The sequence below is a fragment of the Scyliorhinus torazame genome, chromosome 6, assembly GCF_047496885.1.
Source record: "Scyliorhinus torazame isolate Kashiwa2021f chromosome 6, sScyTor2.1, whole genome shotgun sequence".
NCBI lineage: Eukaryota > Metazoa > Chordata > Chondrichthyes > Carcharhiniformes > Scyliorhinidae > Scyliorhinus > Scyliorhinus torazame.
The window spans coordinates 12518961-12545024 of record NC_092712.1 but is presented as its reverse complement, the minus strand read 5'-3'; the positions used below and the strand labels follow the sequence as shown (position 1 = coordinate 12545024).

At 51.9% G+C, this 26064-nt stretch overlaps 1 protein-coding gene across 1 annotated transcript in view; it reads right to left on the bottom strand.

Annotated features, from left to right (window-relative positions):
• LOC140424673 (tonsoku-like protein) overlaps nt 1-25375 on the bottom strand; it is a 473953-nt gene extending 448578 nt beyond the window's left edge. Inside the window, exon 1 of the mRNA XM_072507940.1 lies at nt 25059-25375. The gene's annotated coding sequence lies outside the window, so the exon portion shown is untranslated. The remainder of the gene's footprint in view (nt 1-25058) is intronic.
• Between the last annotated feature and the right edge of the window lie 689 nt (nt 25376-26064).

The window sequence follows — 26064 nt, the reverse complement described above, 5'->3', positions numbered from 1 at the left end:
CTAACCCCGTGCTGTACCCGTCCTGGGAGTGGTTGATGGGGACAGTGTAAAGGGAGCTTTACTCTGTATCTAACCCCGTGCTGTACCTGTCCTGGGAGTGTTTGATGGGGACAGTGTAGAGGAAGCTTTACTCTGTACCTAACCCCGTGCTGTACCTGTCCTGGGAGTGTTTGATGGGGACAGTGTAGAGGGAGCTTTACTCTGTATCTAACCCCGTGCTGTACCTGTCCAGGGGGTGTTTGATGGGGACAGTGTAGAGGGAGCTTTACTCTGTATCTAACCCCGTGCTGTACCTGTCCTGGGCGTGTTTGATGGGGACACTGTAGAGGGAGCTTTACTCTGTATCTAACCCCGTGCAGTACCTGTCTGGGAGTGTTTCATGGGGACAGTGTAGAGGAAGCTTTACTCTCTATCTAACCCAGTGCTGTACCTGTCCTGGGAGTGTTTGATGGGGACAGTGTAGAGGAAGCTTTACTCTCTATCTAACCCCGTGCTGTACATGTCCTGGGAGTGTTTGATGGGGTCAGTATAGAGGGAGCTTAACTCTGTATCTAACCCCGTGCTGTACCTGTCCTGGGAGTGTTTGATGGGGACATGGTAGAGGGAGCTTTACTCTGTATCTAACCCCGTGCTGTACGTGTCCTGGGAGTGTTTGATGGGGACAGTGTAGAGAAAGCTTTACTCTCTATCTAACCCCGTGCTGCACCTGTCCTGGGAGTGTTTGATGGGGACAGTGTAGAGGGAGCTTTACTCTGTATCTAACCCCGTGCTATACCTGTCCTGGGGAGTGTTTGATGCGGACAGTGTAGAGGGAGCTTTACTCTGTGTCTAACCCCGTGCAGTACCTGTCCTGGGAGTGTTTCATGGGGACAGTGTAGAGGAAGCTTTACTCTCTATCTAACCCAGTGCTGTACATGTCCTGGGAGTGTTTGATGGGGACAGTGTCGAGGAAGCTTTACTCTCTATCTAACCCCGTGCTGTACCTGTCCTGGGAGTGTTTGATGGGGACAGTGGAGAGGGAGCTTTACTCTGTATCTAACCCCATGCTGTACCTGTCCTGGGAGTGTTTGATGGGGACAGTGGAGAGGGAGCTTTACTCTGTATCTAACCCCGTGCTGTACGTGTCCTGGGAGTGTTTGATGGGGACAGTGTAGAGGGAGCTTTACTCTGTATCTAACCCCGTGCTGTACATGTCCTGGGAGTGTTTGATGGGGTCAGTATAGAGGGAGCTTAACTCTGTATCTAACCCCGTGCTGTACCTGTCCTGGGAGTGTTTGATGGGGACATGGTAGAGGGAGCTTTACTCTGTATCTAACCCCGTGCTGTACGTGTCCTGGGAGTGTTTGATGGGGACAGTGTAGAGGGAGCTTTACTCTGTATCTAACCCCGTGCTGTACCTGTCCTGGGAGTGTTTGATGGGGACAGTGTAGAGGGAGCTTTACTCTGTATCTAACCCCTTGCTGTACGTGTCCTGGGAGTGTTTGATGGGGACAGTGTAGAGGGAGCTTTACTCTGTATCTAACCCCGTGCTGTACCTGTCCTGGGTGTGTTTGATGGGGACAGTGTAGAGGGAGCTTTATTCTGTATCTAACCCCGTGCTGTACCTGTCCTGGGTGTGTTTGATGGGGACAGTGTAGAGAGAGCTTTACTCTGTATCTAACCCCGTGCTGTACGTGTCCTGGGAGTGTTTGATGGGGACAGTGTAGAGGGAGCTTTACTCTGTATCTAACCCCGTTCTGTACCTGTCCTGGGTGTGTTTGATGGGGACAGTTTAGAGGGAGCTTTACTCTGTATCTAACACCATGCAGCACCTGTCCTGGGAGTGTTTGATGGGGACAGTGTAGAGGAAGCCTTACTATTTATCTAACCCCGTGCTGCACCTGTCCTGGGAGTGTTTGATGGGGACAGTGTAGAGGAAGCTTTACTCTGTATCTAACCCCATGCAGTACCTGTCCTGGGAGTGTTTGATGGGGACAGTGTAGAGGAAGCCTTACTATCTATCTAACCCCGTGCTGCACCTGTCCTGGGAGTGTTTGATGGGGACAGTGTAGAGGAAGCTTTACTCTGTATCTAACCCCATGCTGTACCTGTCCTGGGGAGTGTTTGATGCGGACAGTGTAGAGGGAGCTTTACTCTGTATCTAACCCCGTGCTGTACCTGTCCTGGGGTGTTTGATGGGGACAGTGTAGAGGGAGCTTTACTCTGTATCTAACCCCGTGCTGTACCTGTCCTGGGCGTGTTTGATGGGGACAGTGTAGAGGAAGCTTTACTCTCTATCTAACCCCGTGCTGCACCTGTCCTGGGAGTGTTTGATGGGGACGGTGTTGAGGGAGCTTTACTCTGTATCTAACTCCGTGCTGTACCTGTCCTGGGGAGTGTTTGATGCGGACAGTGTAGAGGGAGCTTTACTCTGTATCTAACCCCGTGCTGTACCTGTCCTAGGAGTGTTTGATGGGGACAGTGTAGAGGAAGCTTTACTCTCTATCTAACCCCTTGCTGTACCTGTCCTGGGAGTGTTTGATGGGGATAGTGTAGAGGGAGCTTTACTCTGTATCTAACCCCGTGCTGTACCTGTCCTGGGAGTGTTTGATGGGGACAGTGTAGAGGGAGCTTTACTCTGTATCTAACCCCGTGCTGTACCTGTCCTGGGAGTGTTTGATGGGGACAGTGTAGAGGGAGCTTTACTCTGTATCTAACCCCGTGCTGTCCCTGTCCTGGGACTGTTTGATGGGGACAGTGTAGAGGGAGCTGTACTCTGTATCTAACCCCGTGCAGTACCTGTCCTGGGAGTGTTTGATGGGGACAGTGTAGAGGAAGCTTTACTCTCTATCTAACCCCGTGCTGCACCTGTCCTGGGAGTGTTTGATGGGGACAGTGTAGAGGGAGCTTTACTCTGTATCTATCCCCGTGCTGTACCTGTCCTGGGGAGTGTTTGATGGGGACAGTGTAGAGGGAGCTTTACTCTGTACCTAACCCCGTGCTGTACCTGTCCTGGGCGTGTTTGATGGGGACAGTGTAGAGGGAGCTTTACTCTGTATCTAACCCCGTGCAGTACCTGTCCTGGGAGTGTTTGATGGGGACAGTGTAGAGGAAGCTTTACTCTCTATCTAACCCCGTGCTGCACCTGTCCTGGGAGTGTTTGATGGGGACAGTGTAGAGGGAGCTTTACTCTGTATCTAACCCCGTGCTGTACCTGTCCTGGGGAGTGTTTGATGGGGACAGTGTAGAGGGAGCTTTACTCTGTATCTAACCCCATGCTGTACCTGTCCTGGGAGTGTTTGATGGGGACAGTGTAGAGGGAGCTTTACTCTGTATCTAACCCCGTGCTGTACCCGTCCTGGGAGTGGTTGATGGGGACAGTGTAAAGGGAGCTTTACTCTGTATCTAACCCCGTGCTGTACCTGTCCTGGGAGTGTTTGATGGGGACAGTGTAGAGGAAGCTTTACTCTGTACCTAACCCCGTGCTGTACCTGTCCTGGGAGTGTTTGATGGGGACAGTGTAGAGGGAGCTTTACTCTGTATCTAACCCCGTGCTGTACCTGTCCAGGGGGTGTTTGATGGGGACAGTGTAGAGGGAGCTTTACTCTGTATCTAACCCCGTGCTGTACCTGTCCTGGGCGTGTTTGATGGGGACACTGTAGAGGGAGCTTTACTCTGTATCTAACCCCGTGCAGTACCTGTCTGGGAGTGTTTCATGGGGACAGTGTAGAGGAAGCTTTACTCTCTATCTAACCCCGTGCTGCACCTGTCCTGGGAGTGTTTGATGGGGACAGTGTAGAGGGAGCTTTACTCTGTATCTAACCCCGTGCTGTACCTGTCCTGGGGAGTGTTTGATGCGGACAGTGTAGAGGGAGCTTTACTCTGTATCTAACCCCATGCAGTACCTGTCCTGGGAGTGTTTGATGGGGACAGTGTAGAGGAAGCCTTACTATCTATCTAACCCCGTGCTGCACCTGTCCTGGGAGTGTTTGATGGGGACAGTGTAGAGGAAGCTTTACTCTGTATCTAACCCCATGCTGTACGTGTCCTGGGAGTGTTTGATGGGGACAGTGTAGAGGAAGCCTTACTATCTATCTAACCCCGTGCTGCACCTGTCCTGGGAGTGTTTGATGGGGACAGTGTAGAGGAAGCTTTACTCTGTATCTAACCCCATGCTGTACCTGTCCTGGGGAGTGTTTGATGCGGACAGTGTAGAGGGAGCTTTACTCTATATCTAACCCCGTGCTGTACCTGTTCTGGGGTGTTTGATGGGGACAGTGTAGAGGGAGCTTTACTCTGTATCTAACCCCGTGCTGTACGTGTCCTGGGAGTGTTTGATGGGGACAGTGTAGAGGGAGCTTTACTCTGTATCTAACCCCATGCAGTACCTGTCCTGGGAGTGTTTGATGGGGACAGTGTAGAGGAAGCCTTACTATCTATCTAACCCCGTGCTGCACCTGTCCTGGGAGTGTTTGATGGGGACAGTGTAGAGGAAGCTGTACTCTGTATCTAACCCCATGCTGTACCTGTCCTGGGGAGTGTTTGATGCGGACAGTGTAGAGGGAGCTTTACTCTGTATCTAACCCCGTGCTGTACCTGTCCTGGGGTGTTTGATGGGGACAGTGTAGAGGGAGCTTTACTCTGTATCTAACCCCGTGCTGTACCTGTCCTGGGCGTGTTTGATGGGGACAGTGTAGAGGAAGCTTTACTCTCTATCTAACCCCGTGCTGCACCTGTCCTGGGAGTGTTTGATGGGGACGGTGTTGAGGGAGCTTTACTCTGTATCTAACTCCGTGCTGTACCTGTCCTGGGGAGTGTTTGATGCGGACAGTGTAGAGGGAGCTTTACTCTGTATCTAACCCCGTGCTGTACCTGTCCTAGGAGTGTTTGATGGGGACAGTGTAGAGGAAGCTTTACTCTCTATCTAACCCCGTGCTGTACCTGTCCTGGGAGTGTTTGATGGGGATAGTGTAGAGGGAGCTTTACTCTGTATCTAACCCCGTGCTGTACCTGTCATGGGAGTGTTTGATGGGGTCAGTGTAGAGGGAGCTTTACTCTGTATCTAACCCCGTGCTGTACCTGTCCTGGGAGTGTTTGATGGGGACAGTGTAGAGGGAGCTTTACTCTGTATCTAACCCCGTGCTGTCCCTGTCCTGGGACTGTTTGATGGGGACAGTGTAGAGGGAGCTTTACTCTGTATCTAACCCCGTGCAGTACCTGTCCTGGGAGTGTTTGATGGGGACAGTGTAGAGGCAGCTTTACTCTCTATCTAACCCCGTGCTGCACCTGTCCTGGGAGTGTTTGATGGGGACAGTGTAGAGGGAGCTTTACTCTGTATCTATCCCCGTGCTGTACCTGTCCTGGGGAGTGTTTGATGGGGACAGTGTAGAGGGAGCTTTACTCTGTATCTAACCCCGTGCTGTACCTGTCCTGGGCGTGTTTGATGGGGACAGTGTAGAGGGAGCTTTACTCTGTATCTAACCCCGTGCAGTACCTGTCCTGGGAGTGTTTGATGGGGACAGTGTAGAGGAAGCTTTACTCTCTATCTAACCCCGTGCTGCACCTGTCCTGGGAGTGTTTGATGGGGACAGTGTAGAGGGAGCTTTACTCTGTATCTAACCCCGTGCTGTACCTGTCCTGGGGAGTGTTTGATGGGGACAGTGTAGAGGGAGCTTTACTCTGTATCTAACCCCGTGCTGTACCTGTCCTGGGAGTGTTTGATGGGGACAGTGTAGAGGGAGCTTTACTCTGTATCTAACCCCGTGCTGTACCCGTCCTGGGAGTGGTTGATGGGGACAGTGTAAAGGGAGCTTTACTCTGTATCTAACCCCGTGCTGTACCTGTCCTGGGAGTGTTTGATGGGGACAGTGTAGAGGAAGCTTTACTCTGTACCTAACCCCGTGCTGTACCTGTCCTGGGAGTGTTTGATGGGGACAGTGTAGAGGGAGCTTTACTCTGTATCTAACCCCGTGCTGTACCTGTCCAGGGGGTGTTTGATGGGGACAGTGTAGAGGGAGCTTTACTCTGTATCTAACCCCGTGCTGTACCTGTCCTGGGCGTGTTCGATGGGGACACTGTAGAGGGAGCTTTACTCTGTATCTAACCCCGTGCAGTACCTGTCTGGGAGTGTTTCATGGGGACAGTGTAGAGGAAGCTTTACTCTCTATCTAACCCCGTGCTGCACCTGTCCTGGGAGTGTTTGATGGGGACAGTGTAGAGGGAGCTTTACTCTGTATCTAACCCCGTGCTGTACCTGTCCTGGGGAGTGTTTGATGCGGACAGTGTAGAGGGAGCTTTACTCTGTATCTAACCCCGTGCAGTACCTGTCCTGGGAGTGTTTGATGGGGACAGTGTAGAGGAAGCTTTACTCTCTATCTAACCCAGTGCTGTACCTGTCCTGGGAGTGTTTGATGGGGACAGTGTAGAGGAAGCTTTACTCTCTATCTAACACCGTGCTGTACCTGTCCTGGGAGTGTTTGATGGGGACAGTGGAGAGGGAGCTTTACTCTGTATCTAACCCCATGCTGTACCTGTCCTGGGAGGGTTTGATGGGGACAGTGGAGAGGGAGCTTTACTCTGTATCTAACCCCGTGCTGTACGTGTCCTGGGAGTGTTTGATGGGGACAGTGTAGAGGGAGCTTTACTCTGTATCTAACCCCGTGCTGTACATGTCCTGGGAGTGTTTGATGGGGTCAGTATAGAGGGAGCTTACCTCTGTATCTAACCCCGTGCTGTACCTGTCCTGGGAGTGTTTGATGGGGACATGGTAGAGGGAGCTTTACTCTGTATCTAACCCCGTGCTGTACGTGTCCTGGGAGTGTTTGATGGGGACAGTGTAGAGGGAGCTTTACTCTGTATCTAACCCCGTGCTGTACCTGTCCTGGGAGTGTTTGATGGGGACAGTGTAGAGGGAGCTTTACTCTGTATCTAACCCCTTGCTGTACATGTCCTGGGAGTGTTTGATGGGGACAGTGTAGAGGGAGCTTTACTCTGTATCTAACCCCGTGCTGTACCTGTCCTGGGTGTGTTTGATGGGGACAGTGTAGAGGGAGCTTTATTCTGTATCTAACCCCGTGCTGTACCTGTCCTGGGTGTGTTTGATGGGGACAGTGTAGAGGGAGCTTTACTCTGTATCTAACCCCGTGCTGTACGTGTCCTGGGAGTGTTTGATGGGGACAGTGTAGAGGAAGCTTTACTATCTATCTAACCCCGTGCTGCACCTGTCCTGGGAGTGTTTGATGGGGACAGTGTAGAGGAAGCTTTACTCTGTATCTAACCCCATGCTGTACCTGTCCTGGGGAGTGTTTGATGCGGACAGTGTAGAGGGAGCTTTACTCTGTATCTAACCCCGTGCTGTACCTGTCCTGGGGTGTTTGATGGGGACAGTGTAGAGGGAGCTTTACTCTGTATCTAACCCCGTGCTGTACCTGTCCTGGGCGTGTTTGATGGGGACAGTGTAGAGGAAGCTTTACTCTCTATCTAACCCCGTGCTGCACCTGTCCTGGGAGTGTTTGATGGGGACGGTGTTGAGGGAGCTTTACTCTGTATCTAACTCCGTGCTGTACCTGTCCTGGGGAGTGTTTGATGCGGACAGTGTAGAGGGAGCTTTACTCTGTATCTAACCCCGTGCTGTACCTGTCCTAGGAGTGTTTGATGGGGACAGTGTAGAGGAAGCTTTACTCTCTATCTAACCCCGTGCTGCACCTGTCCTGGGAGTGTTTGATGGGGACGGTGTTGAGGGAGCTTTACTCTGTATCTAACTCCGTGCTGTACCTGTCCTGGGGAGTGTTTGATGCGGACAGTGTAGAGGGAGCTTTACTCTGTATCTAACCCCGTGCTGTACCTGTCCTAGGAGTGTTTGATGGGGACAGTGTAGAGGAAGCTTTACTCTCTATCTAACCCCGTGCTGTACCTGTCCTGGGAGTGTTTGATGGGGATAGTGTAGAGGGAGCTTTACTCTGTATCTAACCCCGTGCTGTACCTGTCATGGGAGTGTTTGATGGGGTTAGTGTAGAGGGAGCTTTACTCTGTATCTAACCCCGTGCTGTACCTGTCCTGGGAGTGTTTGATGGGGACAGTGTAGAGGGAGCTTTACTCTGTATCTAACCCCGTGCTGTCCCTGTCCTGGGACTGTTTGATGGGGACAGTGTAGAGGGAGCTTTACTCTGTATCTAACCCCGTGCAGTACCTGTCCTGGGAGTGTTTGATGGGGACAGTGTAGAGGCAGCTTTACTCTCTATCTAACCCCGTGCTGCACCTGTCCTGGGAGTGTTTGATGGGGACAGTGTAGAGGGAGCTTTACTCTGTATCTATCCCCGTGCTGTACCTGTCCTGGGGAGTGTTTGATGGGGACAGTGTAGAGGGAGCTTTACTCTGTATCTAACCCCGTGCTGTACCTGTCCTGGGCGTGTTTGATGGGGACAGTGTAGAGGGAGCTTTACTCTGTATCTAACCCCGTGCAGTACCTGTCCTGGGAGTGTTTGATGGGGACAGTGTAGAGGAAGCTTTACTCTGTATCTAACCCCGTGCTGTACCTGTCCTGGGGAGTGTTTGATGGGGACAGTGTAGAGGGAGCTTTACTCTGTATCTAACCCCGTGCTTTACCTGTCCTGGGAGTGTTTGATGGGGACAGTGTAGAGGGAGCTTTACTCTGTATCTAACCCCGTGCTGTACCCGTCCTGGGAGTGGTTGATGGGGACAGTGTAAAGGGAGCTTTACTCTGTATCTAACCCCGTGCTGTACCTGTCCTGGGAGTGTTTGATGGGGACAGTGTAGAGGAAGCTTTACTCTGTACCTAACCCCGTGCTGTACCTGTCCTGGGAGTGTTTGATGGGGACAGTGTAGAGGGAGCTTTACTCTGTATCTAACCCCGTGCTGTACCTGTCCAGGGGGTGTTTGATGGGGACAGTGTAGAGGGAGCTTTACTCTGTATCTAACCCCGTGCTGTACCTGTCCTGGGCGTGTTTGATGGGGACACTGTAGAGGGAGCTTTACTCTGTATCTAACCCCGTGCAGTACCTGTCTGGGAGTGTTTCATGGGGACAGTGTAGAGGAAGCTTTACTCTCTATCTAACCCAGTGCTGTACCTGTCCTGGGAGTGTTTGATGGGGACAGTGTAGAGGAAGCTTTACTCTCTATCTAACCCCGTGCTGTACATGTCCTGGGAGTGTTTGATGGGGTCAGTATAGAGGGAGCTTAACTCTGTATCTAACCCCGTGCTGTACCTGTCCTGGGAGTGTTTGATGGGGACATGGTAGAGGGAGCTTTACTCTGTATCTAACCCCGTGCTGTACGTGTCCTGGGAGTGTTTGATGGGGACAGTGTAGAGAAAGCTTTACTCTCTATCTAACCCCGTGCTGCACCTGTCCTGGGAGTGTTTGATGGGGACAGTGTAGAGGGAGCTTTACTCTGTATCTAACCCCGTGCTATACCTGTCCTGGGGAGTGTTTGATGCGGACAGTGTAGAGGGAGCTTTACTCTGTGTCTAACCCCGTGCAGTACCTGTCCTGGGAGTGTTTCATGGGGACAGTGTAGAGGAAGCTTTACTCTCTATCTAACCCAGTGCTGTACATGTCCTGGGAGTGTTTGATGGGGACAGTGTCGAGGAAGCTTTACTCTCTATCTAACCCCGTGCTGTACCTGTCCTGGGAGTGTTTGATGGGGACAGTGGAGAGGGAGCTTTACTCTGTATCTAACCCCATGCTGTACCTGTCCTGGGAGTGTTTGATGGGGACAGTGGAGAGGGAGCTTTACTCTGTATCTAACCCCGTGCTGTACGTGTCCTGGGAGTGTTTGATGGGGACAGTGTAGAGGGAGCTTTACTCTGTATCTAACCCCGTGCTGTACATGTCCTGGGAGTGTTTGATGGGGTCAGTATAGAGGGAGCTTAACTCTGTATCTAACCCCGTGCTGTACCTGTCCTGGGAGTGTTTGATGGGGACATGGTAGAGGGAGCTTTACTCTGTATCTAACCCCGTGCTGTACGTGTCCTGGGAGTGTTTGATGGGGACAGTGTAGAGGGAGCTTTACTCTGTATCTAACCCCGTGCTGTACCTGTCCTGGGAGTGTTTGATGGGGACAGTGTAGAGGGAGCTTTACTCTGTATCTAACCCCTTGCTGTACGTGTCCTGGGAGTGTTTGATGGGGACAGTGTAGAGGGAGCTTTACTCTGTATCTAACCCCGTGCTGTACCTGTCCTGGGTGTGTTTGATGGGGACAGTGTAGAGGGAGCTTTATTCTGTATCTAACCCCGTGCTGTACCTGTCCTGGGTGTGTTTGATGGGGACAGTGTAGAGAGAGCTTTACTCTGTATCTAACCCCGTGCTGTACGTGTCCTGGGAGTGTTTGATGGGGACAGTGTAGAGGGAGCTTTACTCTGTATCTAACCCCGTTCTGTACCTGTCCTGGGTGTGTTTGATGGGGACAGTTTAGAGGGAGCTTTACTCTGTATCTAACACCATGCAGTACCTGTCCTGGGAGTGTTTGATGGGGACAGTGTAGAGGAAGCCTTACTATTTATCTAACCCCGTGCTGCACCTGTCCTGGGAGTGTTTGATGGGGACAGTGTAGAGGAAGCTTTACTCTGTATCTAACCCCATGCAGTACCTGTCCTGGGAGTGTTTGATGGGGACAGTGTAGAGGAAGCCTTACTATCTATCTAACCCCGTGCTGCACCTGTCCTGGGAGTGTTTGATGGGGACAGTGTAGAGGAAGCTTTACTCTGTATCTAACCCCATGCTGTACCTGTCCTGGGGAGTGTTTGATGCGGACAGTGTAGAGGGAGCTTTACTCTGTATCTAACCCCGTGCTGTACCTGTCCTGGGGTGTTTGATGGGGACAGTGTAGAGGGAGCTATACTCTGTATCTAACCCCGTGCTGTACCTGTCCTGGGCGTGTTTGATGGGGACAGTGTAGAGGAAGCTTTACTCTCTATCTAACCCCGTGCTGCACCTGTCCTGGGAGTGTTTGATGGGGACGGTGTTGAGGGAGCTTTACTCTGTATCTAACTCCGTGCTGTACCTGTCCTGGGGAGTGTTTGATGCGGACAGTGTAGAGGGAGCTTTACTCTGTATCTAACCCCGTGCTGTACCTGTCCTAGGAGTGTTTGATGGGGACAGTGTAGAGGAAGCTTTACTCTCTATCTAACCCCTTGCTGTACCTGTCCTGGGAGTGTTTGATGGGGATAGTGTAGAGGGAGCTTTACTCTGTATCTAACCCCGTGCTGTACCTGTCCTGGGAGTGTTTGATGGGGACAGTGTAGAGGGAGCTTTACTCTGTATCTAACCCCGTGCTGTACCTGTCCTGGGAGTGTTTGATGGGGACAGTGTAGAGGGAGCTTTACTCTGTATCTAACCCCGTGCTGTCCCTGTCCTGGGACTGTTTGATGGGGACAGTGTAGAGGGAGCTGTACTCTGTATCTAACCCCGTGCAGTACCTGTCCTGGGAGTGTTTGATGGGGACAGTGTAGAGGAAGCTTTACTCTCTATCTAACCCCGTGCTGCACCTGTCCTGGGAGTGTTTGATGGGGACAGTGTAGAGGGAGCTTTACTCTGTATCTATCCCCGTGCTGTACCTGTCCTGGGGAGTGTTTGATGGGGACAGTGTAGAGGGAGCTTTACTCTGTACCTAACCCCGTGCTGTACCTGTCCTGGGCGTGTTTGATGGGGACAGTGTAGAGGGAGCTTTACTCTGTATCTAACCCCGTGCAGTACCTGTCCTGGGAGTGTTTGATGGGGACAGTGTAGAGGAAGCTTTACTCTCTATCTAACCCCGTGCTGCACCTGTCCTGGGAGTGTTTGATGGGGACAGTGTAGAGGGAGCTTTACTCTGTATCTAACCCCGTGCTGTACCTGTCCTGGGGAGTGTTTGATGGGGACAGTGTAGAGGGAGCTTTACTCTGTATCTAACCCCATGCTGTACCTGTCCTGGGAGTGTTTGATGGGGACAGTGTAGAGGGAGCTTTACTCTGTATCTAACCCCGTGCTGTACCCGTCCTGGGAGTGGTTGATGGGGACAGTGTAAAGGGAGCTTTACTCTGTATCTAACCCCGTGCTGTACCTGTCCTGGGAGTGTTTGATGGGGACAGTGTAGAGGAAGCTTTACTCTGTACCTAACCCCGTGCTGTACCTGTCCTGGGAGTGTTTGATGGGGACAGTGTAGAGGGAGCTTTACTCTGTATCTAACCCCGTGCTGTACCTGTCCAGGGGGTGTTTGATGGGGACAGTGTAGAGGGAGCTTTACTCTGTATCTAACCCCGTGCTGTACCTGTCCTGGGCGTGTTTGATGGGGACACTGTAGAGGGAGCTTTACTCTGTATCTAACCCCGTGCAGTACCTGTCTGGGAGTGTTTCATGGGGACAGTGTAGAGGAAGCTTTACTCTCTATCTAACCCCGTGCTGCACCTGTCCTGGGAGTGTTTGATGGGGACAGTGTAGAGGGAGCTTTACTCTGTATCTAACCCCGTGCTGTACCTGTCCTGGGGAGTGTTTGATGCGGACAGTGTAGAGGGAGCTTTACTCTGTATCTAACCCCATGCAGTACCTGTCCTGGGAGTGTTTGATGGGGACAGTGTAGAGGAAGCCTTACTATCTATCTAACCCCGTGCTGCACCTGTCCTGGGAGTGTTTGATGGGGACAGTGTAGAGGAAGCTTTACTCTGTATCTAACCCCATGCTGTACGTGTCCTGGGAGTGTTTGATGGGGACAGTGTAGAGGAAGCCTTACTATCTATCTAACCCCGTGCTGCACCTGTCCTGGGAGTGTTTGATGGGGACAGTGTAGAGGAAGCTTTACTCTGTATCTAACCCCATGCTGTACCTGTCCTGGGGAGTGTTTGATGCGGACAGTGTAGAGGGAGCTTTACTCTATATCTAACCCCGTGCTGTACCTGTTCTGGGGTGTTTGATGGGGACAGTGTAGAGGGAGCTTTACTCTGTATCTAACCCCGTGCTGTACGTGTCCTGGGAGTGTTTGATGGGGACAGTGTAGAGGGAGCTTTACTCTGTATCTAACCCCATGCAGTACCTGTCCTGGGAGTGTTTGATGGGGACAGTGTAGAGGAAGCCTTACTATCTATCTAACCCCGTGCTGCACCTGTCCTGGGAGTGTTTGATGGGGACAGTGTAGAGGAAGCTGTACTCTGTATCTAACCCCATGCTGTACCTGTCCTGGGGAGTGTTTGATGCGGACAGTGTAGAGGGAGCTTTACTCTGTATCTAACCCCGTGCTGTACCTGTCCTGGGGTGTTTGATGGGGACAGTGTAGAGGGAGCTTTACTCTGTATCTAACCCCGTGCTGTACCTGTCCTGGGCGTGTTTGATGGGGACAGTGTAGAGGAAGCTTTACTCTCTATCTAACCCCGTGCTGCACCTGTCCTGGGAGTGTTTGATGGGGACGGTGTTGAGGGAGCTTTACTCTGTATCTAACTCCGTGCTGTACCTGTCCTGGGGAGTGTTTGATGCGGACAGTGTAGAGGGAGCTTTACTCTGTATCTAACCCCGTGCTGTACCTGTCCTAGGAGTGTTTGATGGGGACAGTGTAGAGGAAGCTTTACTCTCTATCTAACCCCGTGCTGTACCTGTCCTGGGAGTGTTTGATGGGGATAGTGTAGAGGGAGCTTTACTCTGTATCTAACCCCGTGCTGTACCTGTCATGGGAGTGTTTGATGGGGTCAGTGTAGAGGGAGCTTTACTCTGTATCTAACCCCGTGCTGTACCTGTCCTGGGAGTGTTTGATGGGGACAGTGTAGAGGGAGCTTTACTCTGTATCTAACCCCGTGCTGTCCCTGTCCTGGGACTGTTTGATGGGGACAGTGTAGAGGGAGCTTTACTCTGTATCTAACCCCGTGCAGTACCTGTCCTGGGAGTGTTTGATGGGGACAGTGTAGAGGCAGCTTTACTCTCTATCTAACCCCGTGCTGCACCTGTCCTGGGAGTGTTTGATGGGGACAGTGTAGAGGGAGCTTTACTCTGTATCTATCCCCGTGCTGTACCTGTCCTGGGGAGTGTTTGATGGGGACAGTGTAGAGGGAGCTTTACTCTGTATCTAACCCCGTGCTGTACCTGTCCTGGGCGTGTTTGATGGGGACAGTGTAGAGGGAGCTTTACTCTGTATCTAACCCCGTGCAGTACCTGTCCTGGGAGTGTTTGATGGGGACAGTGTAGAGGAAGCTTTACTCTCTATCTAACCCCGTGCTGCACCTGTCCTGGGAGTGTTTGATGGGGACAGTGTAGAGGGAGCTTTACTCTGTATCTAACCCCGTGCTGTACCTGTCCTGGGGAGTGTTTGATGGGGACAGTGTAGAGGGAGCTTTACTCTGTATCTAACCCCGTGCTGTACCTGTCCTGGGAGTGTTTGATGGGGACAGTGTAGAGGGAGCTTTACTCTGTATCTAACCCCGTGCTGTACCCGTCCTGGGAGTGGTTGATGGGGACAGTGTAAAGGGAGCTTTACTCTGTATCTAACCCCGTGCTGTACCTGTCCTGGGAGTGTTTGATGGGGACAGTGTAGAGGAAGCTTTACTCTGTACCTAACCCCGTGCTGTACCTGTCCTGGGAGTGTTTGATGGGGACAGTGTAGAGGGAGCTTTACTCTGTATCTAACCCCGTGCTGTACCTGTCCAGGGGGTGTTTGATGGGGACAGTGTAGAGGGAGCTTTACTCTGTATCTAACCCCGTGCTGTACCTGTCCTGGGCGTGTTCGATGGGGACACTGTAGAGGGAGCTTTACTCTGTATCTAACCCCGTGCAGTACCTGTCTGGGAGTGTTTCATGGGGACAGTGTAGAGGAAGCTTTACTCTCTATCTAACCCCGTGCTGCACCTGTCCTGGGAGTGTTTGATGGGGACAGTGTAGAGGGAGCTTTACTCTGTATCTAACCCCGTGCTGTACCTGTCCTGGGGAGTGTTTGATGCGGACAGTGTAGAGGGAGCTTTACTCTGTATCTAACCCCGTGCAGTACCTGTCCTGGGAGTGTTTGATGGGGACAGTGTAGAGGAAGCTTTACTCTCTATCTAACCCAGTGCTGTACCTGTCCTGGGAGTGTTTGATGGGGACAGTGTAGAGGAAGCTTTACTCTCTATCTAACACCGTGCTGTACCTGTCCTGGGAGTGTTTGATGGGGACAGTGGAGAGGGAGCTTTACTCTGTATCTAACCCCATGCTGTACCTGTCCTGGGAGGGTTTGATGGGGACAGTGGAGAGGGAGCTTTACTCTGTATCTAACCCCGTGCTGTACGTGTCCTGGGAGTGTTTGATGGGGACAGTGTAGAGGGAGCTTTACTCTGTATCTAACCCCGTGCTGTACATGTCCTGGGAGTGTTTGATGGGGTCAGTATAGAGGGAGCTTACCTCTGTATCTAACCCCGTGCTGTACCTGTCCTGGGAGTGTTTGATGGGGACATGGTAGAGGGAGCTTTACTCTGTATCTAACCCCGTGCTGTACGTGTCCTGGGAGTGTTTGATGGGGACAGTGTAGAGGGAGCTTTACTCTGTATCTAACCCCGTGCTGTACCTGTCCTGGGAGTGTTTGATGGGGACAGTGTAGAGGGAGCTTTACTCTGTATCTAACCCCTTGCTGTACATGTCCTGGGAGTGTTTGATGGGGACAGTGTAGAGGGAGCTTTACTCTGTATCTAACCCCGTGCTGTACCTGTCCTGGGTGTGTTTGATGGGGACAGTGTAGAGGGAGCTTTATTCTGTATCTAACCCCGTGCTGTACCTGTCCTGGGTGTGTTTGATGGGGACAGTGTAGAGGGAGCTTTACTCTGTATCTAACCCCGTGCTGTACGTGTCCTGGGAGTGTTTGATGGGGACAGTGTAGAGGAAGCTTTACTATCTATCTAACCCCGTGCTGCACCTGTCCTGGGAGTGTTTGATGGGGACAGTGTAGAGGAAGCTTTACTCTGTATCTAACCCCATGCTGTACCTGTCCTGGGGAGTGTTTGATGCGGACAGTGTAGAGGGAGCTTTACTCTGTATCTAACCCCGTGCTGTACCTGTCCTGGGGTGTTTGATGGGGACAGTGTAGAGGGAGCTTTACTCTGTATCTAACCCCGTGCTGTACCTGTCCTGGGCGTGTTTGATGGGGACAGTGTAGAGGAAGCTTTACTCTCTATCTAACCCCGTGCTGCACCTGTCCTGGGAGTGTTTGATGGGGACGGTGTTGAGGGAGCTTTACTCTGTATCTAACTCCGTGCTGTACCTGTCCTGGGGAGTGTTTGATGCGGACAGTGTAGAGGGAGCTTTACTCTGTATCTAACCCCGTGCTGTACCTGTCCTAGGAGTGTTTGATGGGGACAGTGTAGAGGAAGCTTTACTCTCTATCTAACCCCGTGCTGCACCTGTCCTGGGAGTGTTTGATGGGGACGGTGTTGAGGGAGCTTTACTCTGTATCTAACTCCGTGCTGTACCTGTCCTGGGGAGTGTTTGATGCGGACAGTGTAGAGGGAGCTTTACTCTGTATCTAACCCCGTGCTGTACCTGTCCTTGGAGTGTTTGATGGGGACAGTGTAGAGGAAGCTTTACTCTCTATCTAACCCCGTGCTGTACCTGTCCTGGGAGTGTTTGATGGGGATAGTGTAGAGGGAGCTTTACTCTGTATCTAACCCCGTGCTGTACCTGTCATGGGAGTGTTTGATGGGGTTAGTGTAGAGGGAGCTTTACTCTGTATCTAACCCCGTGCTGTACCTGTCCTGGGAGTGTTTGATGGGGACAGTGTAGAGGGAGCTTTACTCTGTATCTAACCCCGTGCTGTCCCTGTCCTGGGACTGTTTGATGGGGACAGTGTAGAGGGAGCTTTACTCTGTATCTAACCCCGTGCAGTACCTGTCCTGGGAGTGTTTGATGGGGACAGTGTAGAGGCAGCTTTACTCTCTATCTAACCCCGTGCTGCACCTGTCCTGGGAGTGTTTGATGGGGACAGTGTAGAGGGAGCTTTACTCTGTATCTATCCCCGTGCTGTACCTGTCCTGGGGAGTGTTTGATGGGGACAGTGTAGAGGGAGCTTTACTCTGTATCTAACCCCGTGCTGTACCTGTCCTGGGCGTGTTTGATGGGGACAGTGTAGAGGGAGCTTTACTCTGTATCTAACCCCGTGCAGTACCTGTCCTGGGAGTGTTTGATGGGGACAGTGTAGAGGAAGCTTTACTCTCTATCTAACCCCGTGCTGCACCTGTCCTGGGAGTGTTTGATGGGGACAGTGTAGAGGGAGCTTTACTCTGTATCTAACCCCGTGCTGTACCTGTCCTGGGGAGTGTTTGATGGGGACAGTGTAGAGGGAGCTTTACTCTGTATCTAACCCCGTGCTGTACCTGTCCTGGGAGTGTTTGATGGGGACAGTGTAGAGGGAGCTTTACTCTGTATCTAACCCCGTGCTGTACCCGTCCTGGGAGTGGTTGATGGGGACAGTGTAAAGGGAGCTTTACTCTGTATCTAACCCCGTGCTGTACCTGTCCTGGGAGTGTTTGATGGGGACAGTGTAGAGGAAGCTTTACTCTGTACCTAACCCCGTGCTGTACCTGTCCTGGGAGTGTTTGATGGGGACAGTGTAGAGGGAGCTTTACTCTGTATCTAACCCCGTGCTGTACCTGTCCAGGGGGTGTTTGATGGGGACAGTGTAGAGGGAGCTTTACTCTGTATCTAACCCCGTGCTGTACCTGTCCTGGGCGTGTTCGATGGGGACACTGTAGAGGGAGCTTTACTCTGTATCTAACCCCGTGCAGTACCTGTCTGGGAGTGTTTCATGGGGACAGTGTAGAGGAAGCTTTACTCTCTATCTAACCCCGTGCTGCACCTGTCCTGGGAGTGTTTGATGGGGACAGTGTAGAGGGAGCTTTACTCTGTATCTAACCCCGTGCTGTACCTGTCCTGGGGAGTGTTTGATGCGGACAGTGTAGAGGGAGCTTTACTCTGTATCTAACCCCGTGCAGTACCTGTCCTGGGAGTGTTTGATGGGGACAGTGTAGAGGAAGCTTTACTCTCTATCTAACCCAGTGCTGTACCTGTCCTGGGAGTGTTTGATGGGGACAGTGTAGAGGAAGCTTTACTCTCTATCTAACACCGTGCTGTACCTGTCCTGGGAGTGTTTGATGGGGACAGTGGAGAGGGAGCTTTACTCTGTATCTAACCCCATGCTGTACCTGTCCTGGGAGGGTTTGATGGGGACAGTGGAGAGGGAGCTTTACTCTGTATCTAACCCCGTGCTGTACGTGTCCTGGGAGTGTTTGATGGGGACAGTGTAGAGGGAGCTTTACTCTGTATCTAACCCCGTGCTGTACATGTCCTGGGAGTGTTTGATGGGGTCAGTATAGAGGGAGCTTACCTCTGTATCTAACCCCGTGCTGTACCTGTCCTGGGAGTGTTTGATGGGGACATGGTAGAGGGAGCTTTACTCTGTATCTAACCCCGTGCTGTACGTGTCCTGGGAGTGTTTGATGGGGACAGTGTAGAGGGAGCTTTACTCTGTATCTAACCCCGTGCTGTACCTGTCCTGGGAGTGTTTGATGGGGACAGTGTAGAGGGAGCTTTACTCTGTATCTAACCCCTTGCTGTACATGTCCTGGGAGTGTTTGATGGGGACAGTGTAGAGGGAGCTTTACTCTGTATCTAACCCCGTGCTGTACCTGTCCTGGGTGTGTTTGATGGGGACAGTGTAGAGGGAGCTTTATTCTGTATCTAACCCCGTGCTGTACCTGTCCTGGGTGTGTTTGATGGGGACAGTGTAGAGGGAGCTTTACTCTGTATCTAACCCCGTGCTGTACGTGTCCTGGGAGTGTTTGATGGGGACAGTGTAGAGGAAGCTTTACTATCTATCTAACCCCGTGCTGCACCTGTCCTGGGAGTGTTTGATGGGGACAGTGTAGAGGAAGCTTTACTCTGTATCTAACCCCATGCTGTACCTGTCCTGGGGAGTGTTTGATGCGGACAGTGTAGAGGGAGCTTTACTCTGTATCTAACCCCGTGCTGTACCTGTCCTGGGGTGTTTGATGGGGACAGTGTAGAGGGAGCTTTACTCTGTATCTAACCCCGTGCTGTACCTGTCCTGGGCGTGTTTGATGGGGACAGTGTAGAGGAAGCTTTACTCTCTATCTAACCCCGTGCTGCACCTGTCCTGGGAGTGTTTGATGGGGACGGTGTTGAGGGAGCTTTACTCTGTATCTAACTCCGTGCTGTACCTGTCCTGGGGAGTGTTTGATGCGGACAGTGTAGAGGGAGCTTTACTCTGTATCTAACCCCGTGCTGTACCTGTCCTAGGAGTGTTTGATGGGGACAGTGTAGAGGAAGCTTTACTCTCTATCTAACCCCGTGCTGTACCTGTCCTGGGAGTGTTTGATGGGGACAGTGTAGAGGGAGCTTTACTCTGTATCTAACCCCGTGCTGTACCTGTCCTGGGAGTGTTTGATGGGGACAGTGTAGAGGGAGCTTTACTCTGTATCTAACCCCGTGCTGTACCAGTCCTGGGAGTGTTTGATGGGGACAGTGTAGAGGGAGCTTTACTCTGTATCTAACCCCGTGCTGTACCTGTCCTGGGACTGTTTGATGGGGACAGTGTAGAGGGAGCTTTACTCTGTATCTAACCCCGTGCAGTACCTGTCCTGGGAGTGTTTGATGGGGACAGTGTAGAGGAAGCTTTACTCTCTATCTAACCCCGTGCTGCACCTGTCCTGGGAGTGTTTGATGGGGACAGTGTAGAGGGAGCTTTACTCTGTATCTAACCCCGTGCTGTACCTGTCCTGGGGAGTGTTTGATGGGGACAGTGTAGAGGGAGCTTTACTCTGTATCTAACCCCGTGCTGTACCTGTCCTGGGCGTGTTTGATGGGGACAGTGTAGAGGGAGCTTTACTCTGTATCTAACCCCGTGCAGTACCTGTCCTGGGAGTGTTTGATGGGGACAGTGTAGAGGAAGCTTTACTCTCTATCTAACCCCGTGCTGCACCTGTCCTGGGAGTGTTTAATGGGGACAGTGTAGAGGGAGCTTTACTCTGCATCTAACGCCGTGCTGTACCTGTCCTGGGGAGTGTTTGATGGGGACAGTGTAGAGGGAGCTTTACTCTGTATCTAACCCCGTGCTGTACCTGTCCTGGGAGTGTTTGATGGGGACAGTGTAGAGGGAGCTTTACTCTGTATCTAACCCCGTGCTGTACCCGTCCTGGGAGTGGTTGATGGGGACAGTGTAAAGGGAGCTTTACTCTGTATCTAACCCCGTGCTGTACCTGTCCTGGGAGTGTTTGATGGGGACAGTGTAGAGGAAGCTTTACTCTGTACCTAACCCCGTGCTGTACCTGTCCTGGGAGTGTTTGATGGGGATAGTGTAGAGGGAGCTTTACTCTGTATCTAACCCCGTGCTGTACCTGTCCTGGGGGTGTTTGTTGGGGACAGTGTAGAGGGAGCTTTACTCTGTATCTAACCCCGTGCTGTACGTGTCCTGGGAGTGTTTGATGGCGACAGTGTAGAGGGAGCTTTACTCTGTATCTAACCCCGTGCTGTACATGTCCTGGGAGTGTTTGATGGGGTCAGTATAGAGGGAGCTTAACTCTGTATCTAACCCCGTGCTGCACCTGTCCTGGGAGTGTTTGATGGGGACAGTGTAGAGGGAGCTTTACTCTGTATCTAACCCCGTGCTGTACCTGTCCTGGGAGTGTTTGATGGGGACAGTGTAGAGGGAGCTTTACTCTGTATCTAACCCCTTGCTGTACGTGTCCTGGGAGTGTTTGATGGGGACAGTGTAGAGGGAGCTTTACTCTCTATCTAACCCCGTGCTGTACCTGTCCTGGGAGTGTTTGATGGGGACAGTGGAGAGGGAGCTTTACTCTGTATCTAACCCCATGCTGTACCTGTCCTGGGAGTGCTTGATGGGGACAGTGGAGAGGGAGCTTTACTCTGTATCTAACCCCGTGCTGTACGTGTCCTGGGAGTGTTTGTTGGGGACAGTGTAGAGGGAGCTTTACTCTGTATCTAACCCCGTGCTGTACATGTCCTGGGAGTGTTTGATGGGGTCAGTATAGAGGGAGCTTAACTCTGTATCTAACCCCGTGCTGTACCTGTCCTGGGAGTGTTTGATGGGGACAGTGTAGAGGGAGCTTTACTCTGTATCTAACCCCGTGCTGTACCTGTCCTGGGAGTGTTTGATGGGGACAGTGTAGAGGGAGCTTTACTCTGTATCTAACCCCTTGCTGTACGTGTCCTGGGAGTGTTTGATGGGGACAGTGTAGAGGGAGCTTTACTCTGTATCTAACCCCGTGCTGTACCTGTCCTGGGTGTGTTTGATGGGGACAGTGTAGAGGGAGCTTTAATCTGTATCTAACCCCGTGCTGTACCTGTCCTGGGTGTGTTTGATGGGGACAGTGTAGAGGGAGCTTTACTCTGTATCTAACCCAGTGCTGTACGTGTCCTGGGAGTGTTTGATGGGGACAGTGTAGAGGGAGCTTTACTCTGTATCTAACCCCGTGCTGTACCTGTCCTGGGTGTGTTTGATGGGGACAGTTTAGAGGGAGCTTTACTCTGTATCTAACCCCGTGCTGTACGTGTCCTGGGAGTGTTTGATGGGGACAGTGTAGAGGGAGCTTTACTCTGTATCTAACCCCGTGCTGTACGTGTCCTGGGAGTGTTTGATGGGGACAGTGTAGAGGGAGCTTTACTCTGTATCTAACCCCGTGCTGTACCTGTCCTGGGTGTGTTTGATGGGGACAGTTTAGAGGGAGCTTTACTCTCTATCTAACCCCGTGCTGTACCTGTCCTGGGAGTGTTTGATGGGGACAGTGTAGAGGGAGCTTTACTCTGTATCTAACCCCGTGCTGTACCTGTCCTGGGAGTGTTTGATGGGGACAGTGTAGAGGGAGCTTTACTCTGTATCTATCCCCGTGCTGTACCTGTCCTGGGAGTGTTTGATGGGGACAGTGTAGAGGGAGATTTACACTGTATCTAACCCCGTGCTGTACCTGTCCTGGGAGTGTTTGATGGGGACAGTGTAGAGGGAGCTTTACTCTGTATCTAACCCCGTGCTGTACCTGTCCTGGGAGTGTTTGATGGGGACAGTGTAGAGGGAGCTTTGCTCTGTATCTAACCCCGTGCTGTACCTGTCCTGGGAGTGTTTGATGGGGACAGTGTAGAGGGAGCTTTACTCTGTATCTAACCCCGTGCTGTACGTGTCCTGGGAGTGTTTGATGGGGACAGTGTAGAGGGAGCTTTACTCTGTATCTAACCCCGTGCTGTACCTGTCCTGGGTGTGTTTGATGGGGACAGTTTAGAGGGAGCTTTACTCTGTATCTAACCCCGTGCTGTACGTGTCCTGGGAGTGTTTGATGGGGACAGTGTAGAGGGAGCTTTACTCTGTATCTAACCCCGTGCTGTACGTATCCTGGGAGTGTTTGATGGGGACAGTGTAGAGGGAGCTTTACTCTGTATCTAACCCCGTGCTGTACCTGTCCTGGGTGTGTTTGATGGGGACAGTTTAGAGGGAGCTTTACTCTCTATCTAACCCCGTGCTGTACCTGTCCTGGGAGTGTTTGATGGGGACAGTGTCGAGGGAGCTTTACTCTGTATCTAACCCCGTGCTGTACCTGTCCTGGGAGTGTTTGATGGGGACAGTGTAGAGGGAGCTTTACTCTGTATCTATCCCCGTGCTGTACCTGTCCTGGGAGTGTTTGATGGGGACAGTGTAGAGGGAGATTTACACTGTATCTAACCCCGTGCTGTACCTGTCCTGGGAGTGTTTGATGGGGACAGTGTAGAGGGAGCTTTACTCTGTATCTAACCCCGTGCTGTACCTGTCCTGGGAGTGTTTGATGGGGACAGTGTAGAGGGAGCTTTACTCTGTATCTAACCCCGTGCTGTACCTGTCCTGGGAGTGTTTGATGGGGACAGTGTAGAGGGAGCTTTACTCTGTATCTAACCCCGTGCTGTACCTGTCCTGTGAGTGTTTGATGGGGACAGTGTAGAGGGAGCTTTACTCTGTATCTAACCCCGTGCTGTACGTGTCCTGGGAGTGTTTGATGGGGACAGTGTAGAGGGAGCTTTACTCTGTATCTAACCCCGTGCTGTACCTGTCCTGGGTGTGTTTGATGGGGACAGTTTAGAGGGAGCTTTACTCTGTATCTAACCCCGTGCTGTACGTGTCCTGGGAGTGTTTGATGGGGACAGTGTAGAGGGAGCTTTACTCTGTATCTAACCCCGTGCTGTACGTGTCCTGGGAGTGTTTGATGGGGACAGTGTAGAGGGAGCTTTACTCTGTATCTAACCCCGTGCTGTACCTGTCCTGGGTGTGTTTGATGGGGACAGTTTAGAGGGAGCTTTACTCTCTATCTAACCCCGTGCTGTACCTGTCCTGGGAGTGTTTGATGGGGACAGTGTAGAGGGAGCTTTACTCTGTATCTAACCCCGTGCTGTACCTGTCCTGGGAGTGTTTGATGGGGACAGTGTAGAGGGAGCTTTACTCTGTATCTATCCCCGTGCTGTACCTGTCCTGGGAGTGTTTGATGGGGACAGTGTAGAGGGAGATTTACACTGTATCTAACCCCGTGCTGTACCTGTCCTGGGAGTGTTTGATGGGGACAGTGTAGAGGGAGCTTTACTCTGTATCTAACCCCGTGCTGTACCTGTCCTGGGAGTGTTTGATGGGTACAGTGTAGAGGGAGCTTTACTCTGTATCTAACCCCGTGCTGTACCTGTCCTGGGAGTGTTTGATGGGGACAGTGTAGAGGGAGCTTTACTCTGTATCTAACCCCGTGCTGTACCTGTCCTGTGAGTGTTTGATGGGGACAGTGTAGAGGGAGCTTTACTCTGTATCTAACCCTGTGCTGTACGTGTCCTGGGAGTGTTTGACGGGGACAGTGTAGAGGGAGCTTTACTCTGTATCTAACCCCATGCTGTACCTTGGAGTGGGGGTGTTCTGTTGAACTGTAAATCCTCACAAGATGCTTCACAAGTTTCCAGGGAGAGCAGGGGTTCAAGACAGCAGCTGAACATCACCCCCACCTTCTGGGGGGCAGCTGGGGGAGTAAATGTTGGTCCAGGCAGCGATACCCTCAATCCTGGGAATTAATTAAAACTAATAAATAAAACCAGCGAGTGTTGGGACAATCAGCAGGGACTCGGTTGGCAAAAGGCATCCAGACGGGAAATGAGAACTTTATTCCCCTGTCCACGGTGGCTGAGTTGATCGGGAATGTTGGCTTGTGCAGCACCCACAGGGGTTCGTGTTTATTTGACTGAACACTGTCTGAGAGCAGGATGCATGAAGTGGCTTCACACAGCTGGGCTGAATGTGCCTGAGGGTGGGGGACAGAGCTGGAGAGGGACAGAGAAGGATTTTCCTCACTCAGCACCCTGGCCTGTTGCAAGTTGCAGAGAGGGAGGATGTGCTCAGTGTGACTTTATCACTGCCCCCGCCCCCCAGCTTCCAGTCCCTGACACCAGCTCTGATCAGTAAAGTGAAAGTGAAAGGGCAAACGTACAGTGGGGCAGAGTTTCAAACTCATTGTTCCTGGGATTTTTAAAACAAAACCACAGCCCCGATGAATAAAGACTTAAAGTCAAACAGTGTAAATACAGAGGGAGAGAGTGAGGGAGGGAGAGAGGTAGGGAGGGAGAGAGGGAGGGAGGGAAGGAGGGTGAAGAGGGAAGGGGGGCAGGAGGAGGTGGTGACACGGGTGTGTGAGGGACGGTGTCTGACGGAGGGAGGGTGTCTGAGGGAGAGGGAGGGTGTCTGAGGGAGAGGGAGGGTGTCTGAGGGAGAGGGAGGGTGTCTGAGGGAGAGGGAGGATGTCTGAGGGAGGGAGAGGGTGGTGTCTGAGGGAGAGGGAGAGTGTCTGAGGGAGAGGGAGGGTGTCTGAGGGAGAGGGAGGATGTCTGAGGGAGGGAGAGGGTGGTGTCTGAGGGAGAGGGAGGGTGTCTGAGGGAGAGGGAGGGTGTCTGAGGGAGAGGGAGGGTGTCTGAGGGAGAGTGAGGGTATCTGAGGGAGGGAGAGAGGGTGGTGTCTGAGGGAGAGGGAGGGTGTCTGAGGGAGAGGGAGGGGATGTGCCTCTGTTGAGGGGCTGAGTTTGAGGCAGGGGGACACAATGAGGGTTAATCCTCTCTCATACTCACTGAATGTCCCCAGGGTCTCTCACTGCCTCTGATCCGGAGATATTTGCTGCTCTACCCTCTCCCTATCTCAGCAAACTGCAACTCTCACACACAGAGGGTTTACATTAAATAGCAGCTCCTCCCCCAGAAACAGAGCAGGAAGGCATGGCAAGATCCCACCTTGCTGCAGGAACAGGAGGAGCAACAGGGCTGATTGGATTCTGTCAGACAGAGAGCAGGGATCACACTGACAATGTTCACCAGGCGCTTCACACTCAGCCCGAGGCACAGAGCCAGCACATTTCACTCGTCCCCGGGCCTGACAGGACAAACCCACATCTGGCATTATCCAGAGGTTGTTTTTACAGTTTTTCTTTTGTGGGAGTCAAAACTTGTCTTTATTTATTTTCTTGAAACTCCATTTCGAGGAATGTTCGGGTTGAACATTGTCAAAATTAATATTTCTGCCTTGCCCAAAATACTGTTCAACCCTGGAGCAACCCAGATTATTCAGGCAAACTTGTAAGTTTGCAATGCTTTTTTTTAACAAGTTTACTCCGTGTGACACTCCCCTTTGTCTCACACCCCTCCCAGACACCGTTTAAATATTAACCCACCCCCAAAGACCCCTGTAAATATTGAACCACTCCCAGAGACACCCTGTAAATATTAACCCACTCCCTGAGACCCCCTGGAAATATTAACCCACTCCCAGACACCGTTTAAATATTAACCCACTCCCAGAGACCCCCTGTAAATATTAACCCACTCCCAGACACCGTTTAAATATTAACCCACTCCCAGAGACCCCCTGTAAATATTAACCCACTCCCTGAGACCCCCTGTAAATATCAACCCACCCCCAGAGACCTCCTGTAAATATTAACCCACCCCCAGTGACCCCCTCTAATATTAACCCACTCCGAGGCCCCCTGTAAATATTAACACACTCCCAGAGATCCCCTGTAAATATTAACCCACCCCCACAGACCCCCTGGAAATATTAACCCACTCCCAGAGACTCCCC